The sequence below is a fragment of the Hippopotamus amphibius genome, chromosome 7 (assembly GCF_030028045.1).
Source record: "Hippopotamus amphibius kiboko isolate mHipAmp2 chromosome 7, mHipAmp2.hap2, whole genome shotgun sequence".
NCBI classification, from domain to species: domain Eukaryota; kingdom Metazoa; phylum Chordata; class Mammalia; order Artiodactyla; family Hippopotamidae; genus Hippopotamus; species Hippopotamus amphibius.
Window position 1 is genome coordinate 101,921,844 of NC_080192.1, and position 16,772 is coordinate 101,938,615.

Sequence of the window (16,772 nt, forward strand, 5' to 3'; positions counted from 1 at the left end):
CATAGGAATTCACTATTTTTAAAGGTTATATTCCATTTATAGTTATTATAAAATATTGGGTATATTCCCTGTATTGTACAATATGTCCTTGAGGCTTATTTTATGTGTAGTAGTTTGTACAGTCATCTATCACCCCTATTTCCCCTCTTCCTACTGATAGCCACTAGTTTGTTCTCTTGATCTCTTTATTTTGTGTTGTACTCACTAGTTTGTTTTACTTATTAGATTCCACATATAAATGATATCATACAGTATTTGTCGTTCTCTGTCTGACTTATTTCACTTGTAATACACTTGAAGTCTATCCATGTTGATGCAAATGGCATCTTTTTGTATGGCTGTGTAGTATTCTGTTGCATATATATGGCACATCTTCTTTATCCACTCATGTGTTGATGGACACTTAGGTTCCTTCCATACATTGGCAATTGTAAATAATGCTGCTATGAACATAGAGGGGCATGCATCTTTTCAAACTATTGTTTTTTTCAGATATATACCCAGGTGTGGAATTGCTGGGTCAGATGTTAGCTGTATTTTTAGTTTTTTGAGAAATATCCATACTGTTGTCAACAGTGACTTCACCAATATACATCCCTAACAACGGTGTATGTAAGTTCCCTCTTCTCTACATGTTTGCCAACATTTATTTGTGTTCTGTTTGGTGCTGGACATTCTGACAAGTGTGAGGTGATGTCTCTTTGTAGTTTTAATTTTTATCTCTGATTAATGATGGTGAGCATCTTTTCACATGCCTATTGGACATCCTGTATGTTTTCTATGTACGTAGAATAGCAGAAATGTCTATTCAGGTCTTCTGCCCATTTTTTTGATGCTGAGTTTTATGAACTGTTTATATATCTTGGACACTAGTTCCTTACTGGTCATATCATTTGCAGATATTTTCTCCCAGTTAGTAGATTTCTTTTTGTTTTGTCAGTGGTTTCCTTTGCTGTCAAAAACTTTTAAGTTTAATTAGGTCCCATATGTTTATTTTTGCTTTAGTTTCTTTTGCTTTTAGGAGACAAAGAAAAAAAAATCTTTCTACAATTTATGTTGAGTGTTCCACCTATGTTTTTTTCTAGGAGTTTTATGATTTCTGGTCTCACATTTAGATTGTTAATCCATTTGGATTATTTTTGTGTATGGTGTTAGAGAATATTTCATTCTTTTACATGTAGCTGTCCAGTTTTCCCAGCATTACTTAATAGACTGTCATTTCTCCATTGTATAGTCTTGCCTCCTTTGTCATAGATTAATTGACCATAAGTGCATGGGTTTATTTCTGGGCTCTCTTATTCTATTCCATTGATCTATGTGTCTATTTTTATACCAGTACAGTACTGTTTTGATTACTGTAGCTTTATAATATAGTCTAAAGTCAGGGGGCATAATTCCTCCAGCTCTATTCTTAAGATTTTATTGACTATTGGAGGTCTTTTGTGTTTGCATACAAATTTTAAAATTACTTATTCTAGTTTGGTGAAAAATGCTACTGATGTTTTGTTAGGGATTACATTAAATCTCTAGATTGCCTTAGGTTGTACGGTCAATATTGACAATATGGATTCTTCTAATCCATGAACACAGTATACTTTTTCCATCTGTTTGTGTCATCTTCAATTTCTTTCACCAGTTTATTATAGTTTTTGACATATAGGTCCTTTGCCTCCTTAGGTATGTTTATTCCAAGGTATTTTATTCTTCTTAAGCAATTGTTAATATAGATGAGATTGTTTCCTTAATTTCCCTTTCTGACAGTTCATTGTTAGTATATAGAAATTCATCAGATTTCTGTATATTTTGTATCCTGCAAATTTACTGACTTTATTGATGAGCACTAATAGTTTTTTTTGTTCCATCTTTAGGATTTTCTATGTATAGTATCATGTCTTCTGCAAACAATGACAGCTTTACTTCTTCCTTTCCAATTTGGATTATTTTTATTTATCTCATTGTTATGACAAGGACTGCCAATACTATGTTGAATTAAAGTGGTGAGAGTGGGCATCCTGATCTTGTTCCTGATCTTAGAGGAAATGCTTCCAGCTTTCTTCCATTGAGTATGATGTTGGCAGAGGGTTTCTCAGATATGGCTTTTATCATGTTAAGGTATGTTCCTTCCATTCACACTTCCTGGAGAGTTTTTATCATAAATGGATGGTAATTTTTGACAGAAGCTTTTTCTGCATCTACAGAGATGATCATATATGGTTTTTATTCTTTAATTTGTTAATGTTGTGTATCACATTGATTTTGTGACTATTGAAAAACCCTGCATCCCTGGGATAAATCCCACTTAATCATGGCGTATGATTTTTTTTAACATATTATTGGATTTGGTTTACTAATATTTTGTTGAGGATTTTTGCATCTATGTTCATTCATCAGTGATACTGGCCTGTGATTTTATTTTCTGTGATATCTTTAACTGGCTTTGGTATCAGGGTGACACTGGCCTCATAGAAATATTTGGAAGAGTTCCTACATCTGCTAATTTTTGGAATAGTTTGAGAAAGATAAGTGTTAAGTCTTCTCTAAATGTTTGGTAGGATTCACCTGTGAAGCCATCTGGCTCTGGACTTTTATTTGTTGAGAGTTTTTTTTATTATTGGTTCAATTTCATTACTGCTAATTAGTCTGTTCATATTTTCTATTTCTCCATGGGTCAGTCTTCAAAGATTGTTCACTTCTAGGAATTTGTCCATTTCTTCTAGATTGTCCATTTTATTAATATATAATTGTTCATAGTAGTCTCTTATGATCTTCTGTATTTCTGTGGTGTCAGTTGTAACTTCTCTTTTTTCGTTTTTAATTGTATTGATTTGAGCCCTCTCCCTTTTTCTTGATGAGTTTCACTGAAGATTTATCAATTTTGTTTATCTTTTCACAGAACCAGCTCTGAGTTACGTTGATCTTTTCTATTTTTTGTGGTCTCTATTTCATTTATTTCTGCTCTGACCTTTTTTATTTCTTTCCTTCTGCTAACTTTGGGTTTTGTTATTTTTCAAGCTCCTTTAGGTGTAAAGTTGGGTTATTTGAGATTTTCCTTATTTCCTGAGGTAAGCTTGCATAACTGTAAACTTCCCTCTTAAAACTACTTTTGCAGCATCTCGTAAGTTTTGAATTGTTTTGTTTTCATTTTTCATTTGTCTCTAGGTACTTTTTGATTTCCTCCTTGATTTCTCTAATGATCCATTGGTTGTTTAGGAGCATATAGTTTAGCCTCTACATTTTTTTTTTTGCAGTTTTTTTTCTCATACTTGATTTCTAGTCTCATAGTGTTTTGCTCAGAAAAGATGCCTGATATGATTATAATTTTCTTAACACATTATTGACTGGGAGATTTTTGCAGAAACTAATGCCTGTGGTCAGCAATTTGTTATATAAGTGAATATTGAAACACTCATCTTTGAGTAAATATCAACAATTTTTTTGCACTTAATGTATTTATTTGAAACTTTGTACATCTTACTAAAGCATTCTAATATTTCATTAGAGTGTGATAGGCAGTATAGCAGGCACCTCTGAACAGAAGAACAGAACATCTATTACAAATATACTGTGTTTCACTGCACTTCCCCCTGGAAGGGCAAACTCTACACTTTCTGGCAGCATTTTTTTTTCAGTCCTGTGGGTGTTATTTCCTCTAGAATATGTTCTTTTATTTTACCTGATAGTCAACAAGGTGAGTCTTTGTGTGGGGCTCTTTTAGAAATGCCACAAGAAGGACCAGGTGAGGGACTACCACTGCATTCACCGGAATGGTCAATTACCCATTCTCTAGCTACTGCTAACAAAAATTGCTTGTAAGTCATTTTATTCTGTGCATTAAGGCTACAATAAATTTTAAATGCATTGAATAAACTGCAATTACTCAAATAGAAACCCACTTTCTTATGCCATTTTTGAGTTTTCCAGAGGATATTGAAGTTTGCCAGATATAGATCAGATTGATCAGCTCCTTGCACATATTTATTATACTCTAATATAGAAGTGGCCTATAGTTTTATCTGATGGCCAGTCCTCCTTTCTTCCTTTCTTGTAGATGCTATGGAGGCATCATGAATAGTTGTCATAATGCAGACTATCCTGTTGCCTTTCCATATAAGAAGAATCACTTCTCGCTTCCATAAGAATACCATTTCTCCCCTCTGTAGATTTTTAGATTTCTCCTTTAATTGGTTTGGTAGACCACAGTTTTCTCTTATGGTCCTACAAACATAGTTCAATATTTCAGATGTGGACACACTGTTGTAATAATTGTATTGGTAAATATGGTGCCGTGAACCAAGATAAGGTTGTAGAACTGATAATATTGTTTCTTGCAGTTTATTTCCTTCCCCCATGTAAACCTCAGGTTTGCATATATATCCAGTTTCACTTTCACCAACCATGCTGACCAAAATTCCATATTTTGTACATTCTCTGGGATTATAGATTTTGAATCTAAGGCTTCCTCTCCACTTATTCCCTCAAGTGATAACTCTTGTTTGGGTATATAGATTGACTGAGATTTTGGTAGAAAATAATCCAAAAGAGGTTTAACTTTTGAAATTCTGTCTACAGGAAGTGGAGTTTCTGCATTATCATTAAAGAAATGTCATTGTTTGTTTGAACCTTCTTGTCATAATCTTTGGAAGTATAGGTGTTTCAAGTAAGGGATCAGTCAACCAGTATTCTTTCTTTCCAATGTGACTTTCTTATTTGACCCATCAAAACTATTAATCCAAGAAACTTCTTCATGTCACTATTGGTTACATCAGTCCATTTTAAAGCCTTATCATACTTTTTATATGATTTTTTCATTCTGTTGGTGATACAAGTTTGTTTGAGAAGTGACCAACTTGAAAAAGTTGTTACCAAAAATTAATTCTATTATTTCCCTAGCACTTTATGGGTTATTACATTCAATAGTTACACCTGACACACCTGTAAAGCCTTCTAATTTTCATGAAGTGTTGTCTTCAATCCACTCTTCTGTAGAAACAAAGGAGCATTCTCCAGCACCATGAGTTTTGTTTTCACTTTCTGTGTCAGAATCAGTCACTAAGGTTTTTTGTCTTTTTGTTGGTCACATTGTCTGAATCAGAACTATATTCTGAAGAATTATCATCTTCTGAGACACTAGCATATAGGTCACTTGGACAATCAGAGAAAGTATCTGCATAAAATTCATTGAAAAATTCTTCACTCAAAATTTCACTGCACATCATTTTTGAAAATTTTACAGTAATAAACTTGCATTTATAATATACACAAGGTTGGAACAAAAACCTAACAGAGCAAAATGTGAATGATAACAACAATCATAAGTTGTATAATGTACCCTTGATCAATTTTAAGCTCTAACAACTTCACATGGTGATGTTAATTATATTACTCTCTAAAAACATATCGATAAGTCTCCAGTCAATAATGTGTTAAATTTACTGAGTCTTCCTTTGTGGCCTAGCATGTGATCTATCCTGGAGAATACTCTATGTGCATTTGAAATGAATGTATATTCTGCTAATTTTGGATGGAATGTTTTATCTATCTATGTATCTCTCTCTCTCTCTCTCTCTATATATATATATATATATATTAAGTTTATCTAGTCTAATATGTCATTTAAGGCCAATGTTTCCTTATCGATTTTCTGTCTGGATAATCTGTCCACTGATGTAAATGGGGTGTTAAAGTCCCCTACTATTTTTTTGCTTCTGTCTTTCTCCTTTTATGTCCATTAATATTTGCCTAACATATTTAGGTGCTCTTATGTTGGATGTATATATATTTACAGTTATATCTTCTTGGATTGATCCTTTGATCATTATGTAGTGTACTTCTTTGTCTCTTATAACACTCTTTATTTTAAAGTCTATTTTGTCTGACATAAGTATTGCTTCTGTGGTTTTTGATCTCCATTTGCCTGAAATACCTTTTTCCATCTTCTTACTTTCAGTCTCTGTGTGTCTTTAGCTATGAAGTGAGTCTGTTGTAGGCAGCATATATATGGGTCTTGTTTTTGTGTCCATTCAACTACTCTATGTCTTTTGATTGGAGCCTTTAGTCATTTATATTTAAAGTAATTATTGATATGTTTGTTCTTATTGCCATTTTGTTAATTGCTTTAGGGTTGTTGTGTAGGTCTTTTTTAGTAGGTTCTTTCTTTTGTTCTCTTGTGATTGGATGACTGTCTTTATGTTCAGATTCCTTTTAGTTTGGTGTGTGTATGATCTGTTATACATCTTTGGTTTTCAGTTACCATGAGGTATCTCATATATATATATTATATATATATATATATAATATATTATATATGATTATATAAAATATAGGATTGTTCATATGTATATATATGCATATATGTGTGTATATATATGATTTTTTAAGTTGCTGGTCTCTTTAATTTCAAATGCATTCTAACAGCCCTGCATTTGCAGTCTCATCCCCTCACAATTACTGTTTCTGATATCATGTTTTACATCTAATTGTTTTGTGTATCCCTTAACTGCTTATTGTGGGTATAGATTGATTTTACTATTTTGTCTTTTAACCTTCCTACTAGCTTTGTGCCTTTTTCTTTTTCTCTTAGAGAAGTTCTTTAACATATCTTGTAAAGCTGGTTAGGTGGTGCTGAACTCCTATCTTTTGCTTGTTTGTAAAGCTTTGGTTCTCTCAGTCAAATCTGAGAGATTTGCCAGGTAGAGAGCACTCTTGGTTATAGGTTTATTTCATTGATCACTTTCAATATGCTGTCCCACTCCCTTCTGGCTTGTGGTTTCTGCTGAAAAGTCAGCTGATAGCCTTATGGGAGTTCCCTTGTACAAAACATGTTGCTTTTCCCTTGCTGCTATTAGTATTCTCTTTATTTTTAATTTTTGCCATTTTGATCACAATAGGTCTTGGTGGGTTCCTCTTTTGGATTCTTCACATTTCCTGGACTTGGATGTCTGTTTGCTTTCCCAGGTCAGGGAAGTTTTCAGTTATTATGTCTTCAACTATATTCTCAGCCCCTTTCTCTTGTTATTTTCCTTCTAGGACCTCTATAATTCATGTATTAGTGTGCTTGATGTTGTCCTAAAGGTCTTCTAAACTGTATTCATTTCTTTTCACTTTTCTCTTTTGTTTAGTATCAGTGATTTCTACTACTTTCTTCCAGCTCACTGACCACTTGTCTGTATAACTTAAGTCTACTGTTAATTCCTTCTAGTGTACTTTTCATTTCTATCTCTGTGAGTCCATTCTACTCCCATGTTCTTTTATATCTTTACAGTCACTACCCTAAACTGCTTCTTGGGTAGATTGCCTATCTCCATTTCACTTAATTCTTCTTTTGGGATTTTATATTGTTCCTTCATGTGGGATACGTTCCTCTGTAACCTCATTTTGCCTAAATTCTTGTTTTTTATCTGGTAGGTTGGTTTCTCAACTTTGGAGAAGCGGCTTTTTATAGGAGATATCCTATGGGTTCCAGCAGCACACTGCCCTCATCACCAGAGTTATATGCTCTAGGGGTTCCCCCTATAAAGGCTTGTGGGTCTGTTTATTGTGAAAGACTATATGGGCAGTATGGTAAGCCTTGTTGGCCTCCAATCTGGTTGGTTGCCAGGTCCTACCTGTGGGAAGGCTGCTGGTTGCTGGTTGGTGGGACTGGTCAGGTGGCAGCTGACTGTGGAACCCCAGGATCCCTGGAGCTAGTGTTAGGTTACTTGTGGGTGAAGTCATAATCCAGGGGATCCTAGCACTGTTGCCCACACATTGGTGGGTGAAGCCAGTCCTGGGGCTGGTGCCAGCCAACTGGCAGGAAGAACCAGGTTCTAGGGTCTGGTTGCAGAGCACAGGGGTCCCAGAGCTGGTGTCAGATCATTTTGTGAGTGGGGCTGGTTCCTGAAACAGCTGGCTGCATGATCTGTGGTGTCTCGAAGCTTATATTGGCCTGCTGGTAGACAGGGCAAAGCCCAGTAGGTCATAGGGCAGGGTCTGGCCTGCTGGTGGGAGAGCTGCAGGGCTGTAGTTTTCTCGCAGCTGGTGTCTGTCCACTGGTATGCAAGCCTGGGCCCAAGGCTAGAGCAGGCTTCCTGAAGGTCAGGGCCAGGACCCATATGATTCTGGGGCTTGGTGCCTATGCACTGGTGGGTAGAGCTGGGTCCCAAAGTGTCTGACTGGAAGTCTCTAGAGATTTATGGTCCAGTGCTTACACACTGTTGTATGTGGCTGTGTCCAGGGCCCTTTTGTGGGTAGAGCTGTTTCCCAGGGTGACTTTGGACTCAGAGAGTCTTAAGGCAGCCTGTCTGCTGGTAGGTGGGGCTGGGTCCATGCCCAGTTAGTTTGACCTGAGGCATCTCAGCACTGGCACCTATGGGCTGTTGGTCCAGGGCAGGGCTGTTTCTGAGGCAATAAGCTAGAGGGAGTACTCTAAAATGGCACTCACTAGCAACAGTGTCCATGTGGTAGAACAAGCTCCCCAAAATAGCAGCCACCAGTGTCTATGGCCCCAGGGTGAGCTCAGTTGCCTCCTGCCTCTCCAGGAGACTCTCTAAGATAAGCAGGTAGGTCTGACCCAGGTTCTAATCAAATTACTGCCTGTGCTCTGGGTTCCTGAGTGTGTGAGGTTTTGCCTATGAATAAAGTATCTTTTTTCTCCAGCCCCCTGGGACTCTTAAAAGTAAGCCCACTGGACTTCAAAGCCAAATGCTCTGAGATCTCTTCCTCACAGGGCAGGAACCCAAAGTGGGGCTCAGATCTCTCACTCCTTTAGGCAAACCTCTGCAATTGTAGATATTCTACCATTTTGTGAGTCACCCACCCTGGGGATTTGGGACTTGAGTATCATGACTCTGCTCCTCCAACCTATTTTATTGTGGTTCCTTCTTTATATCTTTAATTGTACAAAATCTTTTCTGGTAGGTTCTGGTCTTTTTCATCGATAGTTGTTCTGCAAATATGTGGTTTTGGTGTGCTTGTGAGAGCAGGTGAGCTCAGGGTTTTTCTACTCCACCATCTTGGCCAATCTCCTTAAGAAGATTTTCTTAAAATGCGAAAAAGCAAAAGTCATAAGGGAATACTAAGATTTTTACTACGTAAATACTAAAAGCTTCTCTATAAAAAATAATACAATGAAAATAATTAGAGAAGATGTGTGCAATACATAAAACCCTCAAAGACTTAATGAGCAGAATATGCAAATCTCTAAAAACTTAAAAACAACCTAGTAGACAAATGGTTAAAGTACATGGACTTCAAGAGGAAAACGTACAAACCAATAAACATTATTATGGTTAATCTCGCTGACAGTAGGGATAAAGCAGAGTATAACCACAATGAGATATTATTTTGTACCTAATCAGATCAGCAAAAACTATAAAAGGTCATATGTACCAAATGTTAAGTACATGGGAAACTAAATCTATTGGATGCTCTATTGATAAGTAGACATAGCCACTCAGAGGACAATCTGGCAATATCTTGTAGTTGAAGACATTCACACCCTGAAAACAAGTTATTCCACTTCTAAGTATATACTCTAGAAAGGCTGGCACAGGTGCACAAAGAGGTTTTCATTAAGCATTGTTTATTTTGCTACTATAGATTATTTTACTATCAAAATCTAAAATAATTAACTTTGGGTAATAAATTCTTACAATGAAAAATTATGCAGCAATTTAAAAATATGAGTTAGGTCCTCATGAATTAATATGTACATATGTCAAATGTTGAATGAAAAAGTTGTAGGATGACATTTATGTAAGTGCATAAAACTCAAGAATAATTTTCTATATGTATGAACATATGTGTGTTATAAATCTATGAGTGGAAAGGACACATACCAGTTCTGGAGCAGATTTTGCCTCTAGAATGGGGAGAAGGAGATGAATAAGGAAGGGAGTTCAAAAGAGACTTTAAAAAATGTTTTCTGTTAAGAGTGAATCAAATATTAGAAAAATGTCAGCATTTGTTAAAACATTTTTTCACTAAATCTTTGAAATATTTTATAATTGGGAAAACTTCAAATCCAGAGTTTTATTAACAATCTCTGGTGCACTTTTGTTCTTGGAAACTCTAAAACTCCTAGGATTCCTTCACTTTCTTCCCAGGCGCCCTCTCTCATCCACCATCCTGGTCCGTCCATCTTCCCTCCCCCACTTCTCAGCCCCCAGCATAGTTGGGTCTGAAATACTGCTTCTCACTCTCCCTACTCCGTTGCTAGAAGCAGTCTTCTTTTACTGTTGAGATTCTGCCTCAGCCCTGTTTTATTTTTCCTCTCAGATGGATTAGAGGATGGAGGGGTCAGGAGAGGAGTGACAAAACAGATGAAAATAAACAAGCAAAAGGAAAGAGGAAGGCCATGAAGCTCCACTTGTAACTTTTTTAAATCAAAGTATAGTTGACACTTTCAGGTGTACAGCATAGTAATTCAGTATTTTTGCAGATTATACTCCATTATAGGTTATCACAAGATAATGGCTCTAATATCCTGTGCTATTCAGTAAACCTTTGTTGCTTATCAATTTTATACATAGTACTTTGTTAATCCCATACCCCCATCTAGCCTCTCCCCACTTCCTCTCCTGTTTGGTAACCATAAGTTTGTTTTCTATATCAATGAAACTCTATATTCTATGTATAGAATGTACATATACATTTATTTGTATTTCTGAGATTCCACATATAAGTGATATCATACAGAATTTGTCACTGTTTTATTTCACTAAGCATCCTAAGCATAATATTCTCTAAGTCCATGCATGTTGCCACAAATGGAAATATTTCATTCTTTTTATGGCTGAATAATATACCATTGTGTATGTATGTATGTATGTACCACATCTTAATCCAAATGTCTGTTAATGGGCCCTTGGGTTTCTTTCATGTCTTGGCTGTTGTAAATAGTGCTGCTATGAACTTTGGGGTACAAGTATCTTTTCAAATTAGCGTTTTCATATTTTCTGGACATATACCCAGGAGTGGAATTGCTGGATCAGATGGTAGCTCTATTTTTACTTTCTTGAGAAACCTCCATACTGTTTCAATTATGGCCGCACCAATTTAAATTCCCACAAACAGTGTGCAAGCGTTCTCATTTCTCCACATCTTCACCAACATTTGTTATATACTTTTTGATAATGGCCATTCTGATAAATGTGAGGTGATAGTTGATTGTTGTCTTGATTTGCCTTTTTCTAATAATTAGTGATGTTGAGCATCTTTTCATGTGCCTGTTAGCCATCTGTATGCATTCTCTGGAAACTGTCAACTTAGGTCTTCTGCACATTTAATGATTGGGTTATTTTTTCTTCATTGAATTATGGTTGACTTACAGTATTGTATTAGTCTCAGGTGTACAGTATAGTGATTCTTTTTTTGCATAGTGTATTCCATTATAGGTTATAAGATATTGGATATAATTCCCTACGCTACATGGTAAATTCTTGTTACTTATATATTGTATATATAGTAGCTTGTATCTCTTAATCCTATACTCCTAATTTGTTCATCTCCCCCCTCCCCTTTGGTAACCATAAATTTGTTCTCTTGTCAGTGATTCTATTTTATATATAGATTCATTTGTATTTTTGAGATTCCACATATCAGTGATATCTTATAGTATTTGTCTTTCTCTATTTCAATAAGCACAATATTCTCTAGGTCTATCCATGTTGCTGAAAATGGCAATATTTTACTCTTTTATGTGGCTGAGTAATATTCCATTGTATATTTATATACCAGTTCTTCTTAAGCCAATCATTTACCGGTGGGCACTTGGGTTGTTTCCATATCCTAATTATTGTAAACAATGCTGCTATAAACATTGGGGGAAATGTATCTTTTTGAATTAGAGTTTTAATTTTTTTTCAGATCTATGCACAGGAGTGGTATTGCTGGATCATATGGTAGCTCTATTTTTACTTTTTTAAGGAACCTCCTTACCATTTTCCATAGTAGCTGCACCAATTTACATTCCTATCAACAGTGTATAAGGGTACTCTTTCCTCCATACCTTTTCCGCATTTGTTATTTGTAGACTTTTTGATGATGGCCATTCTGACTGGAGTGAGGTGATACCTCATGGTGATTTTGATTTGAATTTCTCTAAAAATTAGTGATGCTGAGAATCATTCCATGTGCCTGTTAGCTGTCTGTATGTCTTCCTTGGAAAAAATATCTATTTAAGTTTTCTGTCCATTTCTTGATTGGGTTGTTTATTTATTGATTGATATTGAGTTGAATGAGCTGTTTTGATATTTTGGATCCTAATCCTTTGTCAGTTGCATCATTTTCAAATATTTTCTCCCATTGCATATGTTGTCTTTGCATTTTGTTGATGGTTTCCTTTGCTGTGCAAAGGCTTTTAAATTTGATTAAGCCCCATTTGTTTATTTTTGCTTTTATTTCTTTTGCTGTAGGAGACTGATCTAAGAAAATATTACTATGATTTATGTCAGAGAATGTTTTGCCTATGTTCTCTTTTATGAGTTTTATGATGTTATGTCTCATTTTTAGGTCTATAAACCATTTTGAGTTTGTGTATATGGTGTAAGGGAGTGTTCATTGATTTACATGTAGATGCCCAGCTTTCACAACAGTATTTATTGAAGAGACCATCTTTTCTTCATTGTATATTCTTGCCTCCTTTGTCATAGATTAATTGACTGTAGGTGCATGTGTTTATTTCTAGGCTCTCTGTTATCTTCCATTGATCTATGTGTGTGTTTTTGTGCCAGTATCACTATTTTGGTTACTGTAGCTTTGCAGTATAATCTGAAGTCTGGAAGGGTTATACCTCCCGCTTTCTTTTTTCTTGGGATTGCTTTGACAGTTCTCAGTCTTTGTGGTTCCATATGAATTTTGGAAGTATTTGTTCTAGTTCTGAGAAAAATATCATTGATATTTTGATAGGGATTGCATTAAATTCATAGATTGATTTGGGTAGTATGGCCATTTTAACAATATTAATTCTTCCAATGCAAGAGTATGGGAAGTCTTTCCATTTCTTTAAGTCATCTTCAGTTTTCTTTATCAATGTTTTCAGTGTATAGATCTTTCACCTCTTTGGTTAATTTTGTTCCAAGGTATTTTATTTTTTTAATGCAATTTTAAATGGAATTTTTAAAACTTTCTCTTTTTGACATTTCATTAGTGTAAAGAAATGCAATATATTTCTGTACATTAATCTTGCATCCTGCTACCTTGCTGAATTTATTCTAATAGTTTTTGGGTGGTGACTTTAGGGTTCTCTATATAGAGTACTGTGTCATCTGACAGTTTTACCTCTTCCCTTCCAATCTGGATAACTTTCTTTCATTGTCTGATTGCTGTGGCTAAGACTTCCTATACTATGTTGAATGAAGTTGTGAGAATAGGCATCCTTGTCACGTTCTTAAGTTTAGCAGAAATGCTTTCAGCTTTTTCACACTTGAGTATGATATTAGCTATGGGTTTGTCAAAAATGGCCTTTACTATGTGAGATTTGTTCCCTCTATATCCACTTTGGTGAGAGTTTTTGTCATGAATAGATGTCAGATTTTGTCAAATGTTTTTTCTGCATCTGTTGAGATGATCAGGTGAGTTTTGTCTTTCCTTTTGTTAATGTGGTGTATCATGTTGATTTGCATATGTTGAATATCTTGTGAGACTGAAATGAGTCCAACTTGATCATGGTGTATGACCCTTTTTATGTATTGTTGGATTCATTTTTCTAAAATTTCAAGGATTTTTGCATCTATATTCATCAAAGATATTGGGCTGTCATTTTCTTTTTTTGTAGTTTCTTTGTCTAGTGTTGATATCAGGATGATAGTAACCTCATAGAATGAATTTATGAGTGTTCCCTCTTCAGTTTTTCAGAATAGTTTTAGAAGGATAGGTACAAGTTCTTTGTATGTTTGCTAGAATTCCCCAGTGAAGCCCTCTGGTCCTGGACTCTTTTATCCTGGGTGGTATTTGTGTGTGTATGTGTGAGAGTGTTTTTTTACAGATTCTATTTTACTTCTAGAGACTGTTTTGTTCAAATTGTCTGTTGCTTCTTGATTTGGTTTTGGCAAGCTGGAAACTTGTCTTTTTCTTCTAGGTTGTCCAATTTGTTGGCATATAACTGTTGGTAGTGTTTCATTAGGATTTTTTTTTTCTATGTTATGGATTGTTATTTCTCCTCTTTTGTTTCTTATTTTATTTGCATCCTGTCTTTCCTTCCTGGTGAGCCTGGCTAAAGATTTATTGACTTTATCTCTTCAGAAAACCAGCTCTTGCTTTTATTGATTGTTTCTATTGTTTTTTGATCTTTGTTTTATTTATTTCCCCTCTGATCTTTATTATTTCCTTCCTTCTGCTGACTTTGGGCTTTATTGGTTCTTGATTTTCTAACTACTTTAGGTAATGGATTCAGTTGTTATTTAAGATTTTTCTTGTTTCTTCAGGAAGGCCTATATTGCTATGAACCTCTTACAACTGCTTTTGCTGCATCTCATAGATTCTGTAAAGTTGTATTTTCATTTTCCTTTGCCCAAAGTATTTTCTAATTTCTTTTTTGATTTCATCACTGACCCATTGGCTTTTTGGTAGCTTGTTGTTTAGTGTTCATTCTTTTCCCATTTTTTTTTTTCTGTTGACTTCTAGTTTCAAATGTTGTGGTCAGAAATGATGTTTGAAACTATTTCTGTCCTCTTAAATTTCCTGAGCCTTGTCTTTTGACCTAGTATGTGGTCTTTCCTAGAGATCGTTCCATGCACACTTGAAAATGATGTGTACCTCCTGTTTGGGGATGTAATGTTCTATAGACATCAATTAACTCCAGCTGGTCTATTTTGTCATTTAGGAGTTCTGCTGCCTTATTGATTTTCTGTCAGGATGATCTGTCCATTGATGTCATTGCAGTGTTAAAAGTCTCTTACTATTACTGTATTATTGTCAGTTTCTCCCTTTGTTAGTATTTGCTTTATGTATTTATGTGCGCCTCTAATTTAGTGCATAAAGATTAACAAGTGTAAGATTCTCAATGAATTGATACCTTTATCATTATATAATGTCCTTTGTCTTTCTCTATGGCCTTTGTTTTAAAATTTATTTTGTCTGATATGAGTATTGCTATCCCCACTTTCTTGTCATTTCCATTTGCAAGAAATCTTTTTCCATCCCCTCACTGTAGTCTGTCTTTTGCCCTGAAGTGAGTCTCTCATAGGCAACATATTATGGGTTTTTTTTTTAATCTAACTTGCCATTCACTGTTTTCATTGGATTGTTTAGTCCTTTGTTATTTAAAGTAATTATTGATAGGTATGTACTTACTGCCATTGTGATCCTTGTTTTTTAGTTGTTTTTGTAGTTCTTCTTTCTTCATTTTTTTCGTGTTTATTCCTTTTGTGGTGTGATAGTTTTCTTTTGTAGTATGCTTGAGTTCCTGTCTTTTTGGTTTTTATAAATTTATTGTATATTTTTCATTTGTGGTTACCATGGAGTTCAAGAATGTTGACCCATAACTATATCTATTAGCTGTAAATTGATAGTCATTCAATTTAAAACATCCTGAAAGATCTACATTTTTATACTCCCCTCCCACACATTTTGTGATTTTGATCTATTTTACATCTTAATGCATATCCTTTCTCTTTTTATTGTAGTTATGAACACTTTTATAATTTTTTGACTATTTTTAATTCACATACTGGCTTATTTAAATGATCTTCAGTCCTTACAATATATTTGCCTTTCATATTGGGATTTTCCTTTTCCTTTAGATTCTTCTTTTCTTTTCATTTTTTAATGTTTATGTATTATTTTATTTGGCTGCACTGTATCTTCTTTGTGGTGTGTGGGATCTTCATTGTGGTGCGTGGGATCTTCGTTGTGGTGCGTGGGATCTTCGTTGTGGTGCGTGGGATCTTTTAGTTGTGGCATTTGGGATCTTTTAGTTGCGGCATGCAGGATCTACTTCCCTGACCAGGGATCAAACCCAGACCTCCTGAACTGGGAGCACAGAGTCTTAACCACTGGACCACCAAGGAAGTCCTTCTTCTTTTCTATTTGAAGAAGACCCTTCAGTATTCCTTTTAGGATAGGTTTAGTATGGCTGAATTCTTTTAGTTTTTGCTTGTCTGAAAAGTTCTTTATCTTTCCTTCTATTCTAAATAATAATCTTTTTGGGTAGAATATCCTGAGTTGCAGGTTTTTCCCTTTTAGGACCTTTAATATGTTGTGCACTCCCTTCTGGCCTGTAAAGTTTCTGTAGAGAAATCAGCTAATAGCCTTACGGGGATTCCCTTGTATATGACCTTTTCTCTTTCTGCTTTTAGAATTCTCTTTTTATCTTTAACGTTTGCCATTTTAATTATGATATGTCTTAGTAGGTCTCTCTGGGTTCATCTTTATTGGGACCCTCTGTACTTTTTATACCTGGATATTTATTTCCTTAAGAGGTTTGGGAAATTTTCAGCCATAATTTCTTCAAATAGTTCTTTGAAACCCTTCTTTTCTCTCTTTTCCTTCTGGAACCCCTATAATGCAAATGTTGCCACATTTGATGTTATCTCAGAGATCTCATATGTTGTACTCATATTTTTTCATTTGTTTGTCAGCTGTTCTGATTGGGTGATTTCCATTATTCTGTCTTCCAGATCACTTATGCATTCTTCTGTGTCATTTAGTCTGCTATTCATTTTTCCTAGCATGTTTTTTATCTCAGATGTTGAATTTCTGTTTGCTGCTTCCTTATAATTTCTAGTTCCTTATTAAAAATGATCTGTTTAGATCAATCTTCTTCCTTCATTCAGTTAGCCTTATTACCAATATTT